At 42.6% G+C, this 24,996-nt stretch overlaps 1 pseudogene; it reads right to left on the bottom strand.

Moving 5' to 3' along the window:
• LOC138259387 (nicotinamide N-methyltransferase pseudogene) overlaps positions 1-24,996 on the bottom strand; it is a 115,246-nt pseudogene that overhangs the window by 75,496 nt on the left and 14,754 nt on the right.

Raw genomic sequence — 24,996 nt, 5'->3', positions numbered from 1 at the left:
GATTCCTGGCTTCTTGTATTTTTAAAAATCCCAAGACTACCCAAACGCACAAGATACAAGCTGCGCTTTATTGTGGTGTCTACAGCTTAAAGGCAAATTTCAACTTCCTTTAACTCATCCTCTTATTAGTTTGTGGGACTGCCCCCGGCTACGGTTAAAACTGGAAACAGTAGCCATAAGAGAATGGGAAAGGGTGGAGTTCTCTAGACTTCATGACTTTATGGTTTTAGAGACATTGATATCATGGGATCAGCTCATCCCAGTGCAACCATTCCCCTGTCTCGTATTTTCCTATTTGCAAATAAGCCATCTCCTAACATGTTATCAACAACATCACAACTCTCTTACAGAAGATACCAGTTGTGCCTGTTTCGTGACTGGCCTTACTGGGATGGGGAATTGGTATCTTTTACTTTCCCAGAAGCTATGTTAGATCGTGTTTCCCGCTTACTGGACCAATGTTCAGGTACTCACAGACTGTCATTTAATTAGCGAACATGGCTTGGTATAGCCAAATAACCCATAAAGCCTTCTGAGGTGCGAAATTAAAAAACATGGCTTTTTACTCCAAATGAATGCTTTATCTTACCCCCTCTAGACTGCAAAAAATGTTCCCTTCCATCTCTGCAGCATGCTTTAGATGTGGTCATGAGAAGGGCAATTGGCCACACATTTGTTTGACATGCCCCGCTCTCAGCAGCTCAGGGAAGAGATATATGGCTCCATCAGCGATAAACTTCAAATTAAGATTGAACCAGACTTGTATGGGGTTCTATATGGCATAGCTCCTGTCATGAGGCCTGTGCATGAACTCGCTATGTTCCCATTTTTAGTACTTAAGAAATCACAGTGTCTTTGCCTTGCATTCAAATTTTTTCTTTTGTGACATTGTGATGAAACACACTGTACTTTCACTTGCTGTGCAAACACTTTCCTTGGATTCCGTCTGAACATTCTCCGACTGCTCAGTGGGCACAACAAGTGACACGTGTTATTTTCTGTCAATTTATCAATCATTCTCAGGCTTCTATATACATAACACAGTAGCTCTTCACTTTATCAAGCTAACGTTATAAATTAGGTCCCGTAGTGTTTATTTTTAGAGGGGAGGATTCCAGCAGAGCTGACACATCTGGGGAACATATGCCCTCCCCGCCTGTGTAAACTGGGTTTATACTTCCCTATGAGGACCACTTCACTACACAAACAGAGGTATGGGGTTCTGCACTCCCAGAGATCATAACTAACAAAAATAAGTCTACCTGCGCATACAATCACAGGATAGGCTCAGGGCACTAGATTTGCATTATGGTGGCACTATTTGTCTTATACAGTTTTCTAACTGCTAGTCTGATTTTTATCATTATTGCCAGTATTGTAATCACATCTAATGTGCTTCATAATAGATTATGTTAGTTGCAATAAATAAATTGTGTACTTTCATTGTGTCCTTTCTTTTACTTTTGCTGTGGATATGTATGACTGAGATAATTTATCAAAAGGACTGACCAGTTTTCCACTGTTCTGTGAGAGAGGGGGCTAGAGTGTTGTGCCTTTTGGGTTGCCACAACTATGTGTGACTCTGTAAGCTTAGGAGGGCAAGTTAGGCACTTGGAGCTAGTCAGGTATGTTGGTATGACAATATTAATTTGGCAGAAGTGGCGCAGCCCCTGCATTCTGATGTTCTGTTGTCCCATTGCACATTTCTGCAAAAGCAGACTCCCTGCAACACTCTGGGGGCAATCTAACTAACTGTGTGGCAGAAACAAATTATTTTTATTGCTACGTTGATAGCTAAATCACTGATACTACAAAAGTGGAGGTCTTCCGAAGCAGTTACCGTGAATCAATGGCAGGTGAAGATAAAGCGGATTAGGCGTTATGGAGAGCTATACGCCCAAAGGGTTGGTGCCCTCAAAAAATTTGGGAAGATTTGGCACGACTGGTTTGACTGAGCTGTGATGCAACAAATTCATTGCATTCTAGGTTTTCTTGCTAAGAGTAACACCATACATCATCATGGTAGAGGAACCAGGGACGCCTCGTTATTGAACTTTTGCACTATATGAAATACTGCAACTCTACCTATGTGGTGTTTATTGGAAATATTTTGTATGACAAGGGAATATGAATTGTAGAAGTATTATTAATATTTGTATCTATAGTATGAACCTTTTCTATTTGTTAATAAATACAAATTTAAAAAAGGAATAAATAAAAATGGATCCTGGTGAGTTACTCACAGCTACACAGTGGCCAACTAGGCACCTGCCTTATGGATAATGTACTTGACACCCTAGTGCCCATGCCAGCAGTACCAAGTATACCAGGATCTGCCAGTCCATGGTTCTAATGTGAATGAAAAACTGTAGGCCCCAGACAGCCTGACCACAGGGAGAGTGGGAGACTCAGACGGTGTCACTGTCTGCCTCTGCTACATCTGGGTGGGATGGGTTAAAAAATAGACTAACTAGGATAAACGATGAACACAGGTGAGTCGGAAAGTAATAACAAGTGAAAATAGAGTTCACAAAAGGTGAAAGGGGGGATAAGGTGTATTGGGTTGCATGGGGCCTAGGGTGCAAGAAACTCAAGAGGATAGCTAGGCATGAGTAGGCTGTATTAAACAAAATGGCCATGCGCTTGTGTAATGAAAGGGTCCATTTGTGTTGATTCTGTAGTGCAAAATACATTCTTGCCATCATTTTGCTAATGCAAGACAGGAGAGATGCATTTGCCATAATTGCGCGTAAGTATGCATAATTATTCAGAAATTTTGCATAATTATATAAAAGGAAATAATGCACAGTTCGCAAATCTATAAATAAGAATCAGATCTGACTTTTGGGAAAACGTCCACTGACATCTTACATACTGTTGTTACATGTGTATGCTATAAAAGTTTATCAACATCACTTTAAGATATAAAATAACACCTCAAAGTAGGCATATTTAATAAGTGAATCAATAGGCAGATAGGGTAAGATAGGGTGCAAAAGATGGACAAATTCATTTAGAACAATGATTCACACACAGGGGGGTAACGGAGGCCCCTGCAGCTACCGTGGTTTTGGAGGGGACCCCCTAACCCTCTAAGCCATGCCATTGGATGCCTTGCAAAGCGTGTGCAACGGCATGGAATAAGAAATAGTTAAATGCTTAGGAAAGCCTCTCTGCTTTCCCAAGCAGGCCCCTGCAGCGTGGGGGGTCAACCATTGAGCCCAAGACCAATGAATATATGTGCAACCTGGGAGACGTCAGGGTCCCTCATCACATTCTGCAGGAGGGCCACTGACCCATACCCGTAATGAACCAGAGCTATGTCAATAGCACAGCAATTCACAAATCAGAGAGGTTGTGGTATTTTCATATACTTGTAGTTATTGTGGTCTTATTTAATGCTAAACAAATCAGATAGAATTGTAAATAAGGAAAGGATCGGACTATGTTAAGAAGAGGCTTTGCTAAGGAGTGTAACACATGTTGAATGCTGACTGATAATGCTGTTGGCACTGACTACACAGTCGGCCTTATCAGGTGAGAGCTGGATGAATAGTACTGAGTCCTAGATGCATTCAGTGTATGCTAATATGCCATGCACCAATTGCTATAGTACCCCCAAAACTCCTAGAATATACTTACCTCTTCCCCTCAAGCTCACAAACAAATCTCACAATTGGACTCCAGTCAAAATGTCCTGGTTCGTTTGTTAGCCATTTGCCAAACTCCTGTCGGTTGTCTTCACAGTAGTCTGTAACAATGATCTCCTTGAAAACCTCACAAGCCGAAAGTAGTTGGTAAATGGTAGGACCAGTGCCGATATCGATTAGGGTGTCCCCTCTCACGATGCCTGCATTACAGAGATCAGGAATAAAGCACAAATAATTCAATGTGATTCATGTTTTTTACACCCATACTTCTTTTAAAGTTTTCATACTGCCACAAAATGAGAGAACAGCATTCCACAAATCAACAGGTATTGCTTATTTATATATCGTTATAGTTTCAAGCAAATTAATACATTTCCAATAGTTTTATGAATTTCCTTCATGGACACTAAGGACCAGATTTAGACCCTGGTGAATGGATTACTACCCAGCAGGGACTTAACGTTCGCCGCTGCGATGGACAGTAGTCGGCTCTGTTTCAGAAGACTGCCAGCTCGGTGATCATCTCTGTACATTGAAACAAGCTGCCATCATGGCAGCTCTCATCAAGGAACATGTTTTTTGGATGGCCATTGTTGGTTTTGACGGCCATCCACCAAACTTAACATTTCAAAAAACAAACTCCCTAAATGGGAATTTGTTACTGAAAAACTAAAATATAATGACCCCCAGATCCTGGGAGCTTCCTAGCAAAGCAGGGTCCATACTAGGACTGGCACGATCAACAATTGCAGGAACAGCACAGAAAAAAAAGGTTGCGCAATACTGTTATGAATATAAGCTCAGTGGTAGGTGTGTTAATAAAATACATTTTATTTGTGTGAAAAAAATCTGGAACTGCAGTCAGGGTCGATACTACTGTGAGCTGGCCAGAATTGATGCTATTCTCTTCACTCACCCTTGCAAGCATCTGACTTATTTTATTATAGAAGCCACTTGCTGCGGCTGTAAAGAAGATGGAAAGCTTCAAATATGTGCAGTGATCATTGATGCAAGTGTCTCCCAGTCACCTTGAGTCTTAGACTTCTGATGAAAGATGTTTCAGATAGCTTTAGTCACTCCACAACACCTCAGTGCCTCTTTGGCGGTGCCAAATGTAGCTCAAGGAAGTGAAGGCTGAGTACATATCAGTGAAGGGCTTCCTTTAGTCTTTGGTTGAGTGAGAACCATCGTAAATTGACAGCGCCCTACTGCAACAAAAGTGCATTTCTCTTGCTCTGTTTAGATTAGGGTAGGTCTTCAAGTTTACCCCTACAGTGCCTGAGATGAATCCACCAGCTGAAACTTCAGAATGTTGGCCCATCCACCGAAAGGGCTTTTGATCAATGCATGTAAGTACATTTTGATCCACCCTATACACCGTGGTCATTCGGACACACAGTTTTCATGTTGGAAATTCCCACAGACACGATCGAGTCCCCAAACAGGAAAACAAAGAAAATAATCCCCTCTCACTAATAGCTTATTTCTAACACATTAGGACCATTATTAATAACAATTTTCAAGTGGCACATAAAACATAATGCTTGTTTTGAAAAGTTTGAATGCCTTCAGAGCAGCTTCCACATTGGTGGTGTCACTTCAGGGAAAGAGATTGCTGCTCTGGGTAGGGAAGTCTTTCCAGAGGAGAGTAGGTCATAGGCTTCATGGACCTAGCAGCAGCCACCCAACAGGGTCTAAATAACTTCTTATGTGTTTTGATCATCTGCGACTGAGATTTATTGAAAAAGCGGGCATTACATTATCTAACTTCGAATCCATAAGGCCGATAAGTTACAATGTTGTTTTTTAAGACATGAAAATATTTACATTTACCAAGAATAATGGACACATTGAAACCATATATAATCATGCAATAACTAATACATTACAGGGAGCCAAATAATGGTGCTAGATAAACAAAGTTCCAATGTCATCAGTGAAAACATATTTCTAAATACCGCTTGAGCTGCGGTTAGCACACACAATGTTCCATTCTAGTTTGAGTTGAGGATTGGAACGGTAACATTGAAACCTAAGCACAGATACTGCACAGGTAGCAAGAGGAAAAGGTCTGAGTGGGCCACCAGTCCAAAAGTCTATAGCAGCAAAGTGGCGGTATTCCTGGGCGAACAGACAAGGTAACCAAAACGAAGAACTGTGTTTGTGGGGAGAAAGTGAAGCCCAACTCAGTCTTGAAATTGTCTTACTACCTGGGTGGGGGGTCTCATAAACTGAGACTGTGATAAACTGTGGCTTTGGCCACACTAATAAACACCCTTTACAACAGGTGGGTTTAAATTGCCAATGTTTGATGGGACGAAATAGAGAATCAGAATATAGACCAGTGTTCAGGATCATATCACATGTAAGTAGGTTCATTAGCGACAGAGAAAGATGTAAACAAAGATGCATGTAATACCTGTGGCATAGTGAGAGAAAATACCATATAAGATCTTTAGGACATGAGTTATGAGAAACCTGGAAAAGAAAAAAGCTAGGGTGAGGTAGTGATTGAGAAAGGGAATATGTTAATAAACCCCGAAGAAGGTGAAAGTGAGAAAACAGAAGAAAAAGGTGTAAGCAAGTGACACTGGCTCAAAGTGAAAACTTTCAAAGTACAAAAGATTGCAGTGAAAACGTTTTTTAGAGAAAAAGGTTGAACGTTCAAGCAGCCCCAAGAATGAAAGACCCCCAGAGATGAGAAAAGAAAGACTAAACCAACTATCCACAGCAAGGGAGAAGGTGCTGAACCAATGGCGAGAACACTTGTAGGAAAAACTTGAGACACGTCAAGAGCACATTAAAGAGCATTTGCAAATGATAAATTTGACCTTTAAAGTTAACCGATCTATCAAAGAGTATTGTGGGTTTCAATGGCTATACAGCTCTCAATATGCATAAAATGAAATAGTTTAAAATTAGGGAACACTACAATTACCTTTTACAAACATATATATGTTAGCATAGAAAATTCAGGTTACACAAATCTCATAAATGAACTAATATTATAATTTTAGCACAACTACATCTTTTAGCCTTTTATTACAGACATACCTGTAATAATACAACATTAGGCCTATTCACAATGGACGGTACTACTGAATATTGATCAAAAGGATATTGGCCCTGATTCTGACCTTGGCGGATGGCGGAGGCCGTCCGCCAAGGTACCGCCGCCAAATGACCGCACCGTGGTCAGAAGACCGCGGCGGCCATTCAAACATTTCCTCTGGGCCGGCGGGCGCTCTCCAAAAGAGCGCCCGCCGGCCCAGAGGAAATGCCCCTGCAACGAGGACGCCGGCTCAGAATTGAGCCGGCGTAGTTGCAGGGGTGCGACGGGTGCAGTTGCACCCGTCGCGTATTTCAGTGTCTGCAAAGCAGACACTGAAATACTTTGCGGGGCCCTCTTACGGGGGCCCCTGCAGTGCCCATGCCATTGGCATGGGCACTGCAGGGGCCCCGCGGCACCCCCTACCGCCATCCTGTTCATAGCGGGTTTCCCGCCATGAACAGGATGGCGGTAGGGGGTGTCAGAATCCCCGCGCTCCGCCGCCATGGAGGATTCCCCCGAGCAGCGGAAAGTCGGCGGGGGACCGCCGACTTTCCGCTTCTGACCGCGGCTGAACCGCCGCGGTCAGAATGCTCGTGGAAGCACCGCCAGCCTGTTGGCGGTGCTCCCGTGGTCGGAATGACCCCCATTGTGGTATACAATTATGAAAGCAAACATTTAGAGAAAAACAATATCAACTTTGAATTGAAGTATGAAGGTGACACAAATATTGAATACAGTAATAATGTATATGTAAATATTGACATTAAGAAAATATCAATAGATAAAGTATGGAACTACACAATACTGAAATCCTTACTGCAATAATCAAAACATACTGAAATAAGAAAAATCAAATATTGAGAAATTATTGATAAATAAAAATCTTAAAAAATACAGAATACTATATAAATCACCAACATATATATATATATATATATATATTTATATATATATATATATATATATATATATATATATATATATATATATAAATATATATATATACACCTTAACCCCTTAATCGCCATGGACGTAATGGTTATGTCCATGGCTGAGCCTCTTAGGCGCCACGGATGTAACCATTACGTCTAGGTAGCGGCCTCGGGGGAAGCACTAGCGCTCCCCCGAGGGCCGCCCCCCACCCCCAAGGTCAGGGTTGGAAGGGGAATCACTTCCCCTTCCAACTCTGACTCCGCCACCCCCCTAATGACACCAGCGTGCGATCGCGCGCTGACATCATCAAAGGGTGCAAGACGCATTGGAAGCCATTTGCTTCCAGCGCATCACCCGAGAGGCATCGGGGGAAAGGAAAGGATTTTCCTTTCCCTCGATGTCTCTTTCAGCATTCCTGCTTCCCGATCGCAATGTGATTGGGCAGCAGGAATGCCCACTAGACACCAGGGAATTAGTGTGTGTGTGTTTGTGTGTACAGTGTGGGGGAGCGACCCCTTGGGCAAGGGTCTCTCCCTTTTTGGGGGGCATTATATTTATTGCCGTTTCTGCTCCCTTTGGGGGCAGATCGACCTTTTATTTTTAGGCCAATCTGCCCCCAAGGGAGGCAGAAAGCCACTATAAACCAGGGATTGTTTTTGTGGCAGATTTGTTTGTGTTGGTGGCGGCCCCTTGGGGCAAAAAGCACTATTAGGCAAATCAGCCTATTTTTTTTAGGCCCATCTGCCCCCAAGGGGGGCAGAATCCACTTAGCGCCAGGGATCATGTGTGTGCTTTGTGTGAGGGGGTGGCCCCTTGGGCAAGGGTCGCCCCCCCAAAGGGGGCAATATAATCTATGCCATTTCTGCCCCCCTTGGGGGCAGATTGGTCTATTTTTTTAGGCCCTTCTGCCCCCCCCCGGGTGGGGAGGGGGGAGAAACCATAAAGACGCCAGGTATTTTTTGTGTGTTTGGGGAGGTGCCGCCTTGGGCAAGGGTCGCCCTCAAGGCGCAAAAAGCACTATTGGGCAGGTCTGCCCCCCTTGGGGGCAGATCGGCTTTTTCTTTTTAGGCCAATCTGCCCCACTTAGCGCCAGGGATCGTGTGTATGTGTGCTTTGTGTGGGGGGGGGGAGGCCCCTTGGGCAAGGGTTGCCCCCCAAAGAAGGCAATATATTCTAGGCCATTTCTGCCCCCCTTGGGGCCAGATTGGCCTATTTTGTTTTTAGGCCCTTCTGCAGAAATCATAAAGACGTCAGGGATTTTTTTTGTTTTCTTTCTTCAGTTTTTTTCTGTGTTTGGTGGGGTGCCCCCTTGGGCAAGGGTCGCCCCCAAGGGGCAAAAATCACGTTTTGGGTATCGCCCTATTTGATTTTTTAGGCCCATCTGCTCCAAAGGGGGGCAGAACCCACTTAGCGCCAGGGATCATTTGTGTGCTTTGTGTGGGGTGGTGGCCCCTTGGGCAAGGGTCGCCCCCCAAAGGGGGCAATATATTCTATGGCATTTCTCCCCCTCTTGGGGGCAGATTGGCCTGTTTGTTTTTTTAGGCCCATCTGCCCCCAAGCAGAAAACACTAGACACCAGGGAAAATTTTAAAATGGTTGGTGTTGGGGTGTTTGTCAACAGGCGAAGTATTTGCATTTATGATAACATTTTATTTCTCCTTTTTGTTCTATTTCAAAGCTTTTGCTTCCTTTGCTGTGGCTTGTTGCAGTTTTGACAGTGGTTGTCCTGCGGTTTGTGTAGTTGCATATTTTAGGTAAGTAAATAAATTTACTCCAAAGGAGTATTGTTGCCATGCATGAATGATATGTTTGTAGGTGGTGTACTGAATGCAGGATTGCGTGTGAAATTGTCCTTAGATTTATGCACAGTGATTATTGTGTTGTCTTATGTCTAATTTGATTTTCTTTTTTCTTTTTTCTTTTTAGTGGGATATCATTGGTGATCGCTGTGGCTGTGCAGAGTAATTGCTGGTGAGTCAAGCTTTTTCAGGCAAGTGAGCGGTATAGTTTTTGAGTTTATAACTCTTAGTGATAAAGCTATACTTTGTTTATTACTTATCTTACACAGTGCTGGTTGTTGGTGGTGCATTTGTCCAGTTACTTTTTGGAGGAAGGATCATGGCTAGCCGTAGGATGACTGCTCAGCAGGTTGTTGGGGTGCTTTTTGAGTCGTCTTCTGACCATGATTATGAGACTGACTATGCATCTGAGGCAGAAGAGGAAGTGCAAGATTCTGGAAGTGAATTTTCTGTCACAGAGGAATCATCTTATGACGAAGCCACTCTTAGTGCTGATGAAGGGCCTGTTTTAGACGACACTGATGTGCCAATGGTGCAACAGCCAGTGGCTGAAAGGCTTCCCATGGGAAGACCTGACACGTGGGTTGCAACTAACATGGAGCAGCCACAGTTACCTGCGTTTACTGATTTCCCAAGGTGTTGAGTTAATACGGAAAACGTTTTGCCTGTCAACTTCTTCGAGTTGTGTATGGACGATATATTTTTAGAAGAGATTGTTGAGCAGACTCATTTGTATGCAGAGCAGTATTTGAGGGACAACTCTGCCAGATTTAGGCCACATTCTAGAGCTAGCCGGTGGATTCCCACAACTATGGAAGAGTTTAAAACGTTCTTGGGTTTAACTTTTTTGATAGGGCTGATAAGGAAGCCATCACTGTCTTCATATTGGTCTACTAGTCCTTTGATGACAACTTCTATATTTCCTGCAACCATGAGTCGTAACCGGTGTGAGCTTCTTTTTCAGATGTTGCATTTTGTAGATAATGCTTTAGCCTTGCCACGAGATCACCCTGATTCTGACTGTCTTTTTAAGATTAGACCTGTCCTTGATCATTTGGTAGATTGGTTTTCAGAGATCTATGTTCCAGGTAAAGAAATATCTGTAGATGAGTCTTTGGTCCTGTTCAAGGGTCTTTTGGGTTTTAGGCAGTACGTTCCTAGCAACAGGGCATGATATGGAATTAAATTGTATATGCTGTCTGAAAGTAGTACAGAATATGTTTATAATTTCCGGGTCTACAATGGTAGGAATTCCACTATTGACTCCCCTGGCTGTCCACCCACTTTTGGAGTTAGTGAGAAAATTGTGTGGGAACGTGGTAGACGACTGTTAAACAAAAGTCACCATTTATATGTAGATAACTTCTACACTGGAGTTCAGTTGTTCAAGGAGTTGTTCAGAGTGGACACTGTTGCTTGTGGCACAATCCGCTCTAATCGAAAAGGCTATCCAAGAGAGCTTGTTTGTAAAAAAAACTTGAGAAGGGACAGTGCAGTGCCTTGCGGAATGACGAGCTAACTCCCATCCATGATGAGAGTACTTCACCTGTGGCTGTTTGGGGTCAAGTTGCTGAAGTGCGCAAACCTGTGTGCATTTTAGACTACAATAAGCAAATGGGTGGTGCTGATAGAGTAGATCAGAGGTTGGAACCTTATACTGCTGCTCGTAAGTCTTATGTTTGGTATAAGAAATTAGCGGTTCACCTGTTCCACTTGCCAACTTTTAATGCTTTTGTTGTGTTCAAGGATAGTTCTCCAAAGTCAAGGATGATATTTGTAAAATTTCAGGAGTCTATCATAGCGAGCCTTGTTGTGCTGGAACAGGCAAGAGTTCCTAGAGAAGCAGTGGTAGAGGATGTGGCTAGATTGAAAGATCGTCACTTTGCTGAGCACATTCTTCCCACGGCCAAAAAAAACTTTCCTGCTAAGAGATGTAGAGTCTGTGCTTGAAGAGGTATCAGGAAGGAGACTAGGATGTACTGCCCTGATTGTCATTCAAAGCCTGGGCTGTGTGTGGGTGGCTGTTTCAGGAGCTACCACACACAGAAGAATTATTGGGAAATACTGTGAGCGTAAACTGCTGTTTTATATTTCCATATGTTCAGTTTCACAGCTGACATTACTGTCATGTATTCAGTTAGAGATTTTGTGTTTGTAATTTTGTACTTATTTATAATTAGTGGTTTCTTTGTTGTCATACAAAAGATATGCAGTAAGCTCATCAGCTACGCACTATCCCTATTGATACCCCCTTGTACACAAGTATAAGTAAAGAACACGAAAGCTATTATTAAGTTACAAAGAGCGTGCAACGACACCATAGTTCCTACTGCAATAAAGAACTCAACGGGGCTGAAAGCAGCTCCACTGAAAAAATATTCCAAAAGGCAGTGCACTGCTAACTGTACAAAAACAGTATACAAAAGGACAAACCAGTGTAACGATGTAAAAAGACAATGTTTCCTATTTAAGATTTCGTTAACAGTCCAAAATGTTGATTTTACACAACCCTGTGGGCAGTGTAAGTTGTGGCCACAAATAGTACAGAACAAAAAGCCTTATATCCTTGCAATCGTTGCAAATTCATGGACAAGTGATATATTCACGATGAATGGCCAACGCGTTTCGCCCAACATAGGGCTTCTTCAGGGCTGTAACATAACCAGAAACAACATATATATTCTATGCTATAATACAAGGAGTGTAAATAGCTGTGTAAGTACAAAGGTGCCACAAACAAAAATAAAGATGAAGATAAGTGTAAAAGGAAAAAATCCAATTGTGTACCAACACATTGGTAGTAGTGGCGAAGCCGTGCGCAACATGTTCTTGATCATGCACTCGCATATTGTACAGCGTGTACCAGTAATAAAGCAGTGAATTTAAATATGTATATAGCAAAAGCAATCCCATTAGTATATGTGTAACAACTGGTAATAGGTGTAATAAGAGGTACAATCGCAGAAGGTGAAAAAGGTTGTGCAAGGGAAACAAAATCCAGAAAAAACGTACCCTGAATGGTATCCAGTCAGTTGTAATAACAAAAAATATATTAGTGTATCAATTACCTAAAAAACAAATTCCAGAATAGATGAGATAAATAAATTAAATGGAATGACCTAAGAGATATGAATCGGTAAAGTCTCATGGTCCAAAGACGTGTAGATAAGGTGAAGGGAATGAAGCTTACCGCTGTATGGTCATTTAGAAAAGTTACTCCCCCCCCTCAAAAAAAGCGATCCAAATGATCGTGAAGAGTCACATGTGGCCAGCCCAATATATATCACGAGAAAAGAAAAAATACACCTAAGGGAAAAAACCAACACTATAAAAAAATACAGTATAGAAACATGTGAAGTAGCCCGAAAATCGGAAAATGAATAAAAAACGTGTAATATCCCAAAGGCTTACAGTCCGTTTAAAACAGCAGTGTGAGAAAGCTCCAAATTAAGTTCAAAACGCGGTCCGAACGACCTCCAGAAAACACGTGTGGCCAGCCAGTTGCAAAATAGCCGGCCGCGACTCGTAAACACCAGAAGTCTGAATGCCGGTCCCGGAGAGCACAGCATATGTGCCCGGAACCCGGAAATGGGAGTGCCGACCTCCCTGAAGTAAAAATAAAAGTAGGACCAAAAGTGCCGCCATGTTGGGGCTGGTGACTACAGGAAATGATTAAAAGGAAAATAAAATAAAAGAAGGACAAAAATAGAACAAGGGAACCCGCCATATTGAAATGAGTGTTTGAAACTGACAGTAAGGAATAAAAAGGACATAAAGCTAAAGAAAGGCAAAAAAAAATTTTGGGGAAAAGGAAGATAAAAAATGTATTTATATTGGAAAATACAGACAATATTGTTGTAACAGAAGAAATAAAGAGATAACTGACTGGTATACCAATGGAAGGCTGCGATGAGCCAGGAAAATTAAAAATATAAATATAAGACGTGATCAGTGACCAGTGAAAAGTGACAGTGGGAGAAAATAAACAAAAATCAAAATAATAATAATAAAGAAGAGCATAAAAAAGAAAGAAAGAACGTAAGAGCAAGTGAGGAGTGGAGCGGTAGGAGGAACCCAAAATTGGTAATGTGTGCACACTTAGTCCATTTGGCCCGGAGGAGAACATGTACATTTCAATAAATAAAATATATAGACATTTGTGAAAAACATGATAGAACTAAATACAACCTATTGAAACATCGTATAGACCTAAACATCCACAGTAATACAACGTGAGCCACAATTTTGAAGCAATCAAAGTAAAATGCAACAAGGTAAGTAGTGACCAATTCATAAATAAATGCAAATAAATAACAATGGAAAAATGAAATTCTGAGAAGAGCAAACAAATTATAGAAAATAATGGAATTCGTGATCTGTGTTGTGGCCCAGGTCTACCGCTTGTAGGCGACAGATCCAGGCTGCCTCTTTCTGGTGCAGAGTCATTACTCTATTACCCCCTCTAGGATGAGCGGGAACATGTTCGATGCCATGAAACCAAATAGTTGGATCATTGGGGTGAACCAATATCATATGTGTAGCAAGTGGGTATGTAAAGTCATGTTTCTTTATAGCTCGCAAGTGTTCCTGTATTCTGAGTTTCAAAGGGCGTATAGTACTGCCCACGTAAACCTTATTGCATGCACAACCCAAGATATAAACAACAAATTTGGTGTTACAATTGATGAATTGATGAATAGTGAATCTCCTCATGTTATGATAGCAAAAGTCCTTAATTTTGTCACGACCAAAAATACAGACATTACAAACATGACAAGTATAGAAACCCCTAGGTTTTACTGGAAGCCACGTGGCGGGACTGGAGGAAGCAATGTAGCTGGGACACAAGTAGTCTCTAAGAGTTAGCCCTCTACGGTAGGTAATCCTAGGTTTGTTAGGTATCGTTCCTTTCAGGCCCGGGACATCAGTTAGTAAGGGCCAGTGGCATTTGAGAATTTTAAAAATGCCCTGGCTGTGGGCCGTGTATCGAGTCACGAAGGATAAGAATTCCTTTCTAGTCTTCCTGGTCCCCTGTGTTTTAGTAACCAACGTATCTTTCCTGGGAGTCTTCATAATGCGATGAACTGACTGTGTTAGGCTATGGGCATCATAGCCCCTGTTAATGAACCGATGTCGTGTGTGCTGAATTTGTGTCCAGAAAATGTCGTTAGTACTGCAGTTTTGTCTAACGCGTACCATTTCCCCATAAGGGATGTTGTGGATGACCGAAGCAGGGTGGGCACTGGTAGCATGAAGGAGGCTGTTACATGCGGTAGATTTTCTAAAAAGTGCACTCTGTATGCTGTTATCTTGTATGAAAAATCTGATATCCAAGAAATCTATGGTATTTTTGTGATGCTGTAAACTGAGTTGTACATTATAAGGGTTGTTGTTGAGGAAAGCGTGGTACTCATTGAGCTGATCTATAGTACCATTCCAGATAATAATGATATCATCAATGTAACGCCCCCAGAAAACGATAGAGTCAGTCCAGGGCGATGCTAGTTTCCCCCAGGCGTGTATTTTTTCATACCAGCCCATGAATAAACAGGCATATGATGGGGCAAATTTTGAACCCATCTCCGTCCCCTGTATCTGTTGATACCACTCATTATCATGCAAAAAGTAATTCCTTGACCGAATAATGTCAATCATCTGGAGGAGCATCTGATTATGTGCAAAACAGTCAGCAGTACTAGTGTTAAGAAACATGGTGACTGCTTGAATCCCAAAGGGTTTACGTATACAAGTGTACAGACTGTGCACATCCATAGTTACAAAAATAAGATCTTCAGACCAGGTAAAGTCGTCAAATTTATTAAGGATATCTTTGCTATCCTGTATGTAAGAAGGCAAATTGATAACAAATTTCTGTAAATAAAAATCGAAATATTCAGCTATTTTTTCTGTGGGGGAGTTGATCCCAGAAATAATGGGGCTTCCGGGGGGAAAGTTGCCACCCTTATGTACCTTAGGAAGTGTGTAGATGCAAGGGAATTTAGGGTTTGAGACACTTAGGTATTTAAATTTGTCATCAGAGAGTAGACCTGATTCATGCCAACCCCACAACTTATTATTGATAAATTCAATTAGACCACCAATGGGATTGTGTGTGAGGTGTTTATAACAAGTAGTGTCAGCTAGCTGTCTGGCACAGACGAAAAATAATTTCTAAGTTTGAGAAAACGTGTAAATTTGAACAGATCAACAAATACTTCAACGGGGTCATTGGTCTGGGTAGGGCAAAAGCCTAGACCCTTGCTCAAAAGCCTGCATTCAGTAGTACTCAAAATTCGATCAAATAAATTGATAATAGTCAACTGAGGGTGATTTGACTATTATCAATTTATCTGATCGAATTTTGATTGTTGATCTGTTCAAATTTACAAGTTTTCTCAAACTTAGAAATTATTTTTCATCTGTGCCAGACAGAGACAGAGGTAAACTCCGACCAGAGACTGATGATGTAGCGACTTCTATCCCTGACACTGATTCTTCGATCCAGTTGGTCTCTGATCTTCATGATGTACAGTTACTTATGTCCTTAGGAGATGACAGTAGGGCGATAGAAGACATCCGGGCAGACTTGGGGATCTCTGAAATTTTTTTAAAAACCACGAGATTCAAACCACGTTCCAAATTCAAGCCGGCCAACACTCATAGTAATATTGAGCTATTTGTCAAAAGAGTCACTTCAGATTTATATCACACATTAAATACCCCTATAAATAATTGGCATCATGTGTATAACCTGTCGACTACAGAAAGGGCAGCTCTTCGGAGCCTTAAAAATGATCAATCTATTGTTATACGTGAGGCCGACAAGGGGGGTAACGTGGTAGGTATGAACTATAGGGACTATATGGAGGAAATCAATAGACAACTAGCTGACACTACTTGTTATAAACACCTCACACACAATCCTGTGATCGACTCCCCCACAGACAAAATAGCTGAATATGTCGATTTTTATTTACAGAAATTTGTTATCAATTTGCCTTCTTACATACAGGCTAGCAAAGATATCCTTAATAAATTTGACCACTTTACCTGGTCTGAAGATCTCATTTTTGTAACTATGGATGTGCACAGTCTGTACACTTGTATACGTAAACCCTTTGGGATCCAAGCAGTCACCATGTTTCTTAACACCAGGACCGCTGACTGTTTTGCACATAATCAGATGCTCCTCCAGATGATTGACATTATTCTGTCAAGGAATTACTTTTTGCATGATAATGAGTGGTATCAACAGATACAGGGGACGGCGATGGGTTCAAAATTTGCCCCATCATATGCCTGTTTATTCATGGGCTGGTACGAAAAAATACACGCCTGGGGGAAACTAGCATCGCCTTGGACTGACTCTATCGTGTTCTGGGGGCGTTACATTGATGATATCATTATTATCTGGAATGGTACTATAGATCAACTCAATGAGTACCACACTTTCCTCATCAACAACCCTTATAATGTACAACTCAGTTTACAGCATCACAAAAATACCATAGATTTCTTGGATATCAGATTTTTCATACAAGATAACAGCATACAGAGTGCACTTTTTAGAAAATCTACCGCATGTAACAGCCTCCTTCATGCTACCAGTGCCCACCCTGCTTCGGTCATCCACAACATCCCTTATGGGGAAATGGTACGCGTTAGACAAAACTGCAGTACGAATGACATTTTCTGGACACAAATTCAGCACACACGACATCGGTTCATTAACAGGGGCTATGATGCCCATAGCCTAACACAGTCAGTTTGTCGCATTATGAAGACTCCCAGGAAAGATACGTTGGTTACTAAAACACAGGGGACCAGGAAGACTAGAAAGGACTTCTTATCCTTCGTGACTCGGTACACGGCCCACAGCCAGGGCATTTTTAAAATTCTCAAACGCCACTGGCCCTTACTAACTGATGTCCCGGGCCTGAAAGGAACGATACCTAACAAACCTAGGATTACCTACTGTAGAGGGCTAACTCTTATAGACTACTTGTGTCCCAGCTACATTGCTTCCTCCAGTCCCGCCACATGGCTTCCAGTAAAACCTAGGGGTTTCTATACTTGTCATGTTTGTAATGTCTGTATTTTTGGTCGTGACAAAATTAAGGACTTTTGCTATCATAACATGAGGAGATTCACTATTCATCAATTCATCAATTGTAACACCAAATTTGTTGTTTATATCTTGGGTTGTGCATGCAATAAGGTTTACGTGGGCAGTACTATACGCCCTTTGAAACTCAGAATACAGGAACACTTGTGAGCTATAAAGAAACATGACTTTACATACCCACTTGCTACACATATGATATTGGTTCACCCCAATGATCCAACTATTCGGTTTCATGGCATCAAACATGTTCCCGCTCACCCTAGAGGGGGTAATAGAGAAATGACTCTGCGCCAGAAAGAGGCGACCTGGATCTGTCGCCTACAAGCGGTAGACCTGGCCACAAAATGGATCACGAATTCCATTATTTTCTAAAATTTGCTCTTCTCAGAATTTCATTTTTCCATTGTTATTTATCTGCATTTTTTTATGAATTGGTCACTAATTACCTTGTTGCATTTTACTTTGATTGCTTCAAAATTGTGGCTCACGTTGTATTACTGTGGATGTTTAGGTCTATACGATGTTTTAATAGGTTGTATTTATTTCTATCATGTTTTTCACAAATGTCTATATATTTTAATTATTGAAATGTACATGTTCTCCTTCGGGCCAAATGGACTAAGTGTGCACACATTACCAATTTTGGGTTCCTCCTACCGCTCCACTCCTCACTTGCTCTTACGCTCTTTCTTTCTTTATTATCCACTTCTTTATTATTATTATTAAGATTTTTGTTTATTTTCTCCCACTGTCAATTTTCACTGGTCACTGATCACGTCTTATATTTATATTTTTAATTTTCCTAGCTCATCGCAGCCTTCCATTGGTATACCAGTCAGTTATCTCTTTATTTCTTCTGTTATAACAATATTGTCTGTATTTTCCAATATAAATACATTCTTTATCTTCCTTTTCCACAAAAAATGTTTTTTGCCTTTCTTTAGCTTTATGTCCTTTTTATTCCTTACTTTCAGTTTCAAACACTCATTTCAATATGGCGGGTGCCCTTGTTCTATTTTTGTCCTTCTTTTATTTTATTTTATTTTCCTTTTACTCATTTCCTGTAGTCACCAGCCCCAACATGGCGGCACTTTTGGTCCTACTTTTATTTTTACTTCAGGGAGGTCGGCACTCCCATTTCCGGGTTCCGGGCACATATGCGGTGCTCTCCGGGACCGGCATTCAGACTTCTGGCATTTACTCGTCGCGGCCGGCTATTTTGCAACTGGCTGGCCACACGTGTTTTCTGGCGGTCGTTCGGACCGCGTTTTGAACTTAATTTGGAGCTTCCTCACACTGCTGTTTTAAACAGACGGTAAGCCTTTGGGATATTACACGTTTTTTATTCATTTTCTGATTTTTGGGCTACTTCACATGTTTCTATACTGTATTTTTTATAGTTTTGGTTTTTGTCCCTTAGGTGTATTTTTTCTTTTCCCATGATATATATTGGGCTGGCCACATGTGACTTCACAATCATTTGGATCGCTTTTTTGGGGGGGGGAGTAACTTTTCTTAATGACCATACAGCGGTAAGCTTCCTTCCCTTCTTCTTATCTACACGTCTTTGGACCATGAGACTTTACCGATTCATATCTCTTAGGTCATTCCATTTAATTTATTTATCTCATCTATTCTGGAATTTGTTTTTTAGGTAATTGATACACTAATATATTTTTTGTTATTACAACTGACTGGATACCGTTCAGGGTACGTTTTTTCTGGATTTTGTTTCCCTTGCACAACCTGATACTCAGTCGCTTTTTCACCTTCTGTGATTTTACCTCTTATTACACCTATTACCAGTTGTTACACATATACTAATGGGATTGCTTTTGCTATATACATATTTTAATTCACTGCTTTATTACTGGTACACGCTGTACAATATGCGAGTGCATGATCAAGAACATGTTGCGCACGGGTTCGCCACTACTACCAATGTGTTGGTACACAATTGGATGTTTTCCTTTTACACTTATCTTCATCTTTATTTTTGTTTGTGGCACCTTTGTACTTACACATCTATTTACACTCCTTGTATTATAGCATAGAATATATATGTTGTTTCTGGTTATGTTACAGCCCTGAAGAAGCCCTATGTTGGGCGAAACGCGTTGGCCATTCATCGTGAATATATCACTTGTCTATGAATTTGCAACGATTGCAAGGATATAAGGCTTTTTGTTCTGTACTATTTGTGGCCACAACTTACACTGCCCATAGGGTTGTGTAAAATCAAAATTTTGGACTGTTAACAAAATATTAAATAGGAAACATTGGGGGTCATTCCAACCCTGGCGGTCATCGACCGCCAGGGTGGATGACCACGGAAGCACCGCCAACAGGCTGGCGGTGCTTCCCTGCCCATTCTGACTGCGGCGGTAAAGCCACGGTCAGAAAAGGGGATCCGGCGGGAAACCCTGTCTGGGCTGAATCTCCATGGCGGCGCTGCAAGCAGCGCCGCCATGGAGATTCCGACCCCCTTCCCGCCACCCTGTTTCTGGCGGTTTTTACCGCCAGGAACAGGATGGCGGGAACGGCTGTCGTGGGGCCCAAGGGGGCCCCTGCACTGCCCATGCCACTGGCATGGGCAGTGCAGGGGCCCCCTAACAGGGCCCCAGCATGATTTTCACTGTCTGCTTAGCAGACAGTGAAAATCGCGACGGGTGCAACTGCACCCGTCGCACCCCTGCAACACCGCCGGCTCCATTCGGAGCCAGCTTTTATGTTGCAGGGCCTTTCCCGCTGGGCCGGCGGGTGCTCCTTTGGCGGGCGCCCGCCGGCCCAGCGGGAAAGCCAGAATGACCTCCGCTGTCTTTTGACCGCGGAGCGGCCAAATGGCGGTGACCGCATGGCGGGCGGCTACTGCCGCCCGCCGCGGTCAGAATGACCGCCATTGTCTTTTTACATCGATACACTGGTTTGTCCTTTTGTATACTGTTTTTTGTACAGTTCGCAGTGCACCGCCTTGTGGAGTGGTTTCTTTGTTGTTTAAAAACAATTTAAAAAAGTGATGGCGGTGTGTGTAGGGTGGCGCTTGTCTTGCAGTGTGTGTGGGGTGGCGCTTGGCTGGAGGTGTGCGTGGGTGGCGCTTGGCTGGCAGTATGCATAAGGTGGTGCTTGGCTGGCAGTGTGAGTGGGGTGGCGCTTGGCTGGCGGTGTGCATAGGGTGGCGCTTGGCTGGCGGTGTGCGTGGGGTGGTGCTTGGCTGGGGGTGTAAGTGGGATGGCTCTTGGCTGGCGGTGTGAGTGGGGTGGCGCTTGGCTGGCGCTGTGAGTGGGGTGGCACTTGGCTGACAGTGTGCGTGGGGTGGCGCTTGGCTGGCAGTGTAAATATTGACTTGCTGTTGGCTACTGCAACACACTGCCAGGCAAACTCCAGTCCACACAGTCCCATCAGCTGGTGTGATTGCTGTATCAGGCATGAGGGCGTATGTAAGTGATGAGCCCTTGAGTGGCGCTGTCTGTCGATGCGAGTGTTGTAATGTGCTGGGCCCGTGGCTGGCAGCATGAATGGTCTTGTGTATGTCATGTATGAAAGGTGTGTAAATGGACTGTAAAGCGGTTGGTGCCTTGTTGTGGCTTTACAGCTCACGAGCTGAGAGTCATTGGTTCCGTTTTTTGGCCTTTCAGTTATTAAAAGTGCATTTAATTTTTGTGAAATCTTTTGTTAATAAAATTTGATCTACTGAACCATCATTCACCCTCGTGCCAAATCCAAGCAGTATGTGTGGTAAAAATAACAAAACCTGCTCCGCTGTAATCAGGCGTCGCAGCACACCCATGACACGCTAGGTGTCTCTGGTGGGACCCCGATGATGAAGCATGCCACCAACTTGGTTGGTGGGTGAGGGATCTTTTTAACATAACCTAAGTGCGTTTCTTTTCACAATTTGAGTGTTTGGAACATCACATAAGTACGTGGACACATCAAAATGATCTATTGCAAAACTACCTGTGTTTGGGGGGTGGGCACCTATGTTTTTGGTCCCGGGTGCGGCCTTCATCTAGGGAAACCTACCAAACCTAGACATGTTTTAAAACTAGATACCCCAAGGAGTCCAGGGAGGTGTGGCTTGCCTAGATCACCCAACATTTTCTTGCCCAGACTCCTCTACAAACCTCAAAATTTGCTTAAAAAAGCATATTTTCCTCAATTTTCTTTGTAGGGTCACCGCTCCGGCACAAATCTTTTTACCACCCAGCATTCCCCCTCAGTCTCCCAAGTAAAATGATACCTCACTTGTGTGGGTCCCCAAAGCAGAGTCAGCCTAAAAGATGTATAAAAGAAAAATATGTGCTTATCAACTCGCTGTGCTAACCCCTCAATCTCTGCAGGTTATTGGCATTTTTCTGTTGCATGCACCTGGGCCACCCACACAAGTGAGGTATCAGTTTTATCGGGAGACTTGGGGGAACGCTGGGTGGAAGGAAATTTGTGGCTCCTCTCAGATTCCAGAACTTTCTGTCATCGAAATGTGAAGAAAAAGTGTTTTTTTAGCCAAATTTGGAGGTTTGCAAAGGATTCTGGGTAAGAAAACACTGGGGGATCCACGTAAGTCACACCTCCCTGGACTCCCTCGGGTGTCTAGTTTTCAGAAAAGTTTGGTTTTGGTAGGTTTCCCTATATGGCTGCTGAGCCCAAGACCAAAAACGCAGGTGCCCCCCGCAAAAACAGTTTTGTATTTGATAATTTTGATGTGTCCACATAGTGTTTTGGGCCATTTCCTGTCACGGGCACTAGGCCTACCCACAAAAGTGAGGTACCATTTTTATTGGGAGACTTGGGGGAACGCTGGGTGGAAGGAAATTTGTGGCTCCTCTAGATTCCGGGACCTAATGTCCCCGAAATGTGAGGAAAAAGTGTTATTTTAGCCAAAGTTTTAGGTTTGCCAAAGTTTTAGGTTTGCAAAGGATTCTGGGTAACAGAACCTGGTGAGAGCCCCACAAGTCACCCCATCTTGGATTCCCCTAGTTGTCTAGTTTTCAAAAATGCACAGGTTTGGTAGGTTTCCCTAGGTGCCGGCTGAGCTAGAGGCCGAAATCCACAGCTAGGCACTTTGCAAAAAACAGCTCTGTTTTCTTTGGGAAAATGTGATGTGTCCACGTTGTGTTTTGGGGCATTTCCTGTCGTGGGCACTAAGCCTACACACAAAAGCGAGGTACCATTTTTATTGGGAGACTTGGGGGAATGCTGGGTGGAAGGAAATATGTGGCTCCTCTCAGATTCCAGAACTTTTGTGTCACCGAAATGTGAGGAAAAAGTGTTTTTTTTGCCAAACTGTGAGGTTTGCAAAGGATTCTGGGTAACAGAACCTGGTGAGCGCCCCACAAGTCACCCCATCCTGGATTTCCCTAGGTGTCTAGTTTTTAAAAATGCACAGGTTTGGTAGGTTTCCCTAGGTGCTGGCTGAGCTAGAGGCCAAAATCCACAGCTAGGCACTTTCCAAAAAAACACGTCAGATTTCAATGTAAAAATGTGATGTGTCCACGTTGCGTTTCCTGACGCAGGCATTAGGCCTACCCACGCAAGTGAGGTACCATTTTTATCGGGAGACTTGGGGGAATACAGATTAGAAGAACAAGTGTTATTGCCCCTTGTCTTCTCTACATTTTTCCCTTCCAAATATAAGACAGTGTGTAAAAAAAGACGACTATTTGAGAAATGCCCTGTAATTCACATGCTAGTATGGAGACCCCGAAATTCCGAGATGTGCAAATAACCACTGCTTCTCAACACCTTATCTTGTGCCCATTTTGGAAATACAACGGTTTCCTTGATACCTATTTTTCACTCTTTATATTTCACCAAATGAATTACTCTATACCCAGTATACAATGAAAACCCATTGCAGGGTGCAGCTCCTTTATTGGCTCTGGGTACCTAGGGGTCTTGAAGAACCTGCAAGGCCTATATATCCCCACAACCAGAAGAGTCCAGCAGACGTAACGGTAAATCTGTTTTCGCAGGAAAAAGTTACAGAATAAAAGGTGGAGAGAAATGGCTGTTTTTTTACCTCAATTTCAATATTTGTTTTATTTATGCTGTTATTTTCTGTAGGAAAACCTTGTAGGATCTTCACAAATGACCCCTTGCTGAATTCAGAATTTTGTCTACTTTTCTGAAATGTTTAGCTGTCTAGGATCCAGCAATTGTTTTACACCCATTTCTGTCACTAACTGGAAGGAGGCTAAAAGCACAAAAATAGTACAAATGGGGTATGTCCCAGAAAAATGCCAAAAATGTGGTTTTCTGATTCAAGTCTGCCTGTTCCTGAAAGCTGGAAAGATGGTGATTTTAGCACCGCAAACCCTTTGTTGATGCCATTTTCAGGGGAAAAACCACAAGCTTTCTTCTGCAGCCCTTTTCCCACATGTGATTTTAAAAAACAAAATTTTTGCTGTATTTTGGCTAATTTCGTGGTCTCCTCAAGGGGAACCCACAAACTCTGTGTACCTTTAGAATCTCTAGGATGTTGGAAAAAGGGGACGCAAATTTGGCGTGGGTAGCTTATGTAGACAAAACGTTATGAGGGCCTAAGCGCAAACTGCCCCAAATAGCCAAAAAAGGCTGGGCACCTGCGGGGGAACAAGGCCTGCTCTATAGCTCAATTACCACCTGTTCAAAATTGTAAAGAAGAATATTCAGAAAAAGAAGTGAAAGTATAAGTAGCCCAGCATCAAAAATGTTACCCCAGAGGAACTCACACTAGCAAAATGAATATTATAGGACAATCTTGTTAATGAGAAACAGCCAATAAGGATTGTAATTTCCACTACAAATGAGCAATTTGGCACCATCTTAAAAAACATACCGTATTTAAAAAGTATTTAACTAACTCCATATTTTAACTCAAATTGAAAAAATATATTTGCTATGTTGTTTGTACTACCTAAAGAAGTGACAGAAACCACACGTGTTCATAAAATCCACGCTCGACAAAGAATGAAGAAAAGTTAACAACACTAATCAGCTGCTTTTTAAAAATATCTTTATGAAATGTTTAGCAAATCACTGTATTTGCAGTGGTGACCTACTTGAATTAATATTCTTCTGATGTTGCGGGTTAAATCAGGAACAAATTAATAGAAAACAGAAAACTAAAGGAGACATTGGCCCTCATTACAACACTGGCGGTAAATCCCGTTTACCGCCGTGCTGGCGGCCGCCAAGATACCGTGGCCGCGGTGGTAATCCGCCACGGGTAAGAGGACCCACACAGAGAATACCGCCACTATACAGACACCCACACAAGTCCGCCACACCAAAGGTCAGTGATAAACTGGCGATAGCAAAACCCACACCGTCGCGCCAACAGGAATACACCCACAGCATCACGACCCACGAATGAACTCGGCGGTCTTTCAACCGCAGTAAACCATTGGCGGTACACACCGCCGCGCTCAAAATACACACACACTTACAACAGTACAT

Source organism: Pleurodeles waltl, chromosome 2_1 (genome assembly GCF_031143425.1).
Source record: "Pleurodeles waltl isolate 20211129_DDA chromosome 2_1, aPleWal1.hap1.20221129, whole genome shotgun sequence".
Taxonomy (NCBI): domain Eukaryota; kingdom Metazoa; phylum Chordata; class Amphibia; order Caudata; family Salamandridae; genus Pleurodeles; species Pleurodeles waltl.
This window is presented reverse-complemented; position numbering and strand designations above follow the sequence as displayed.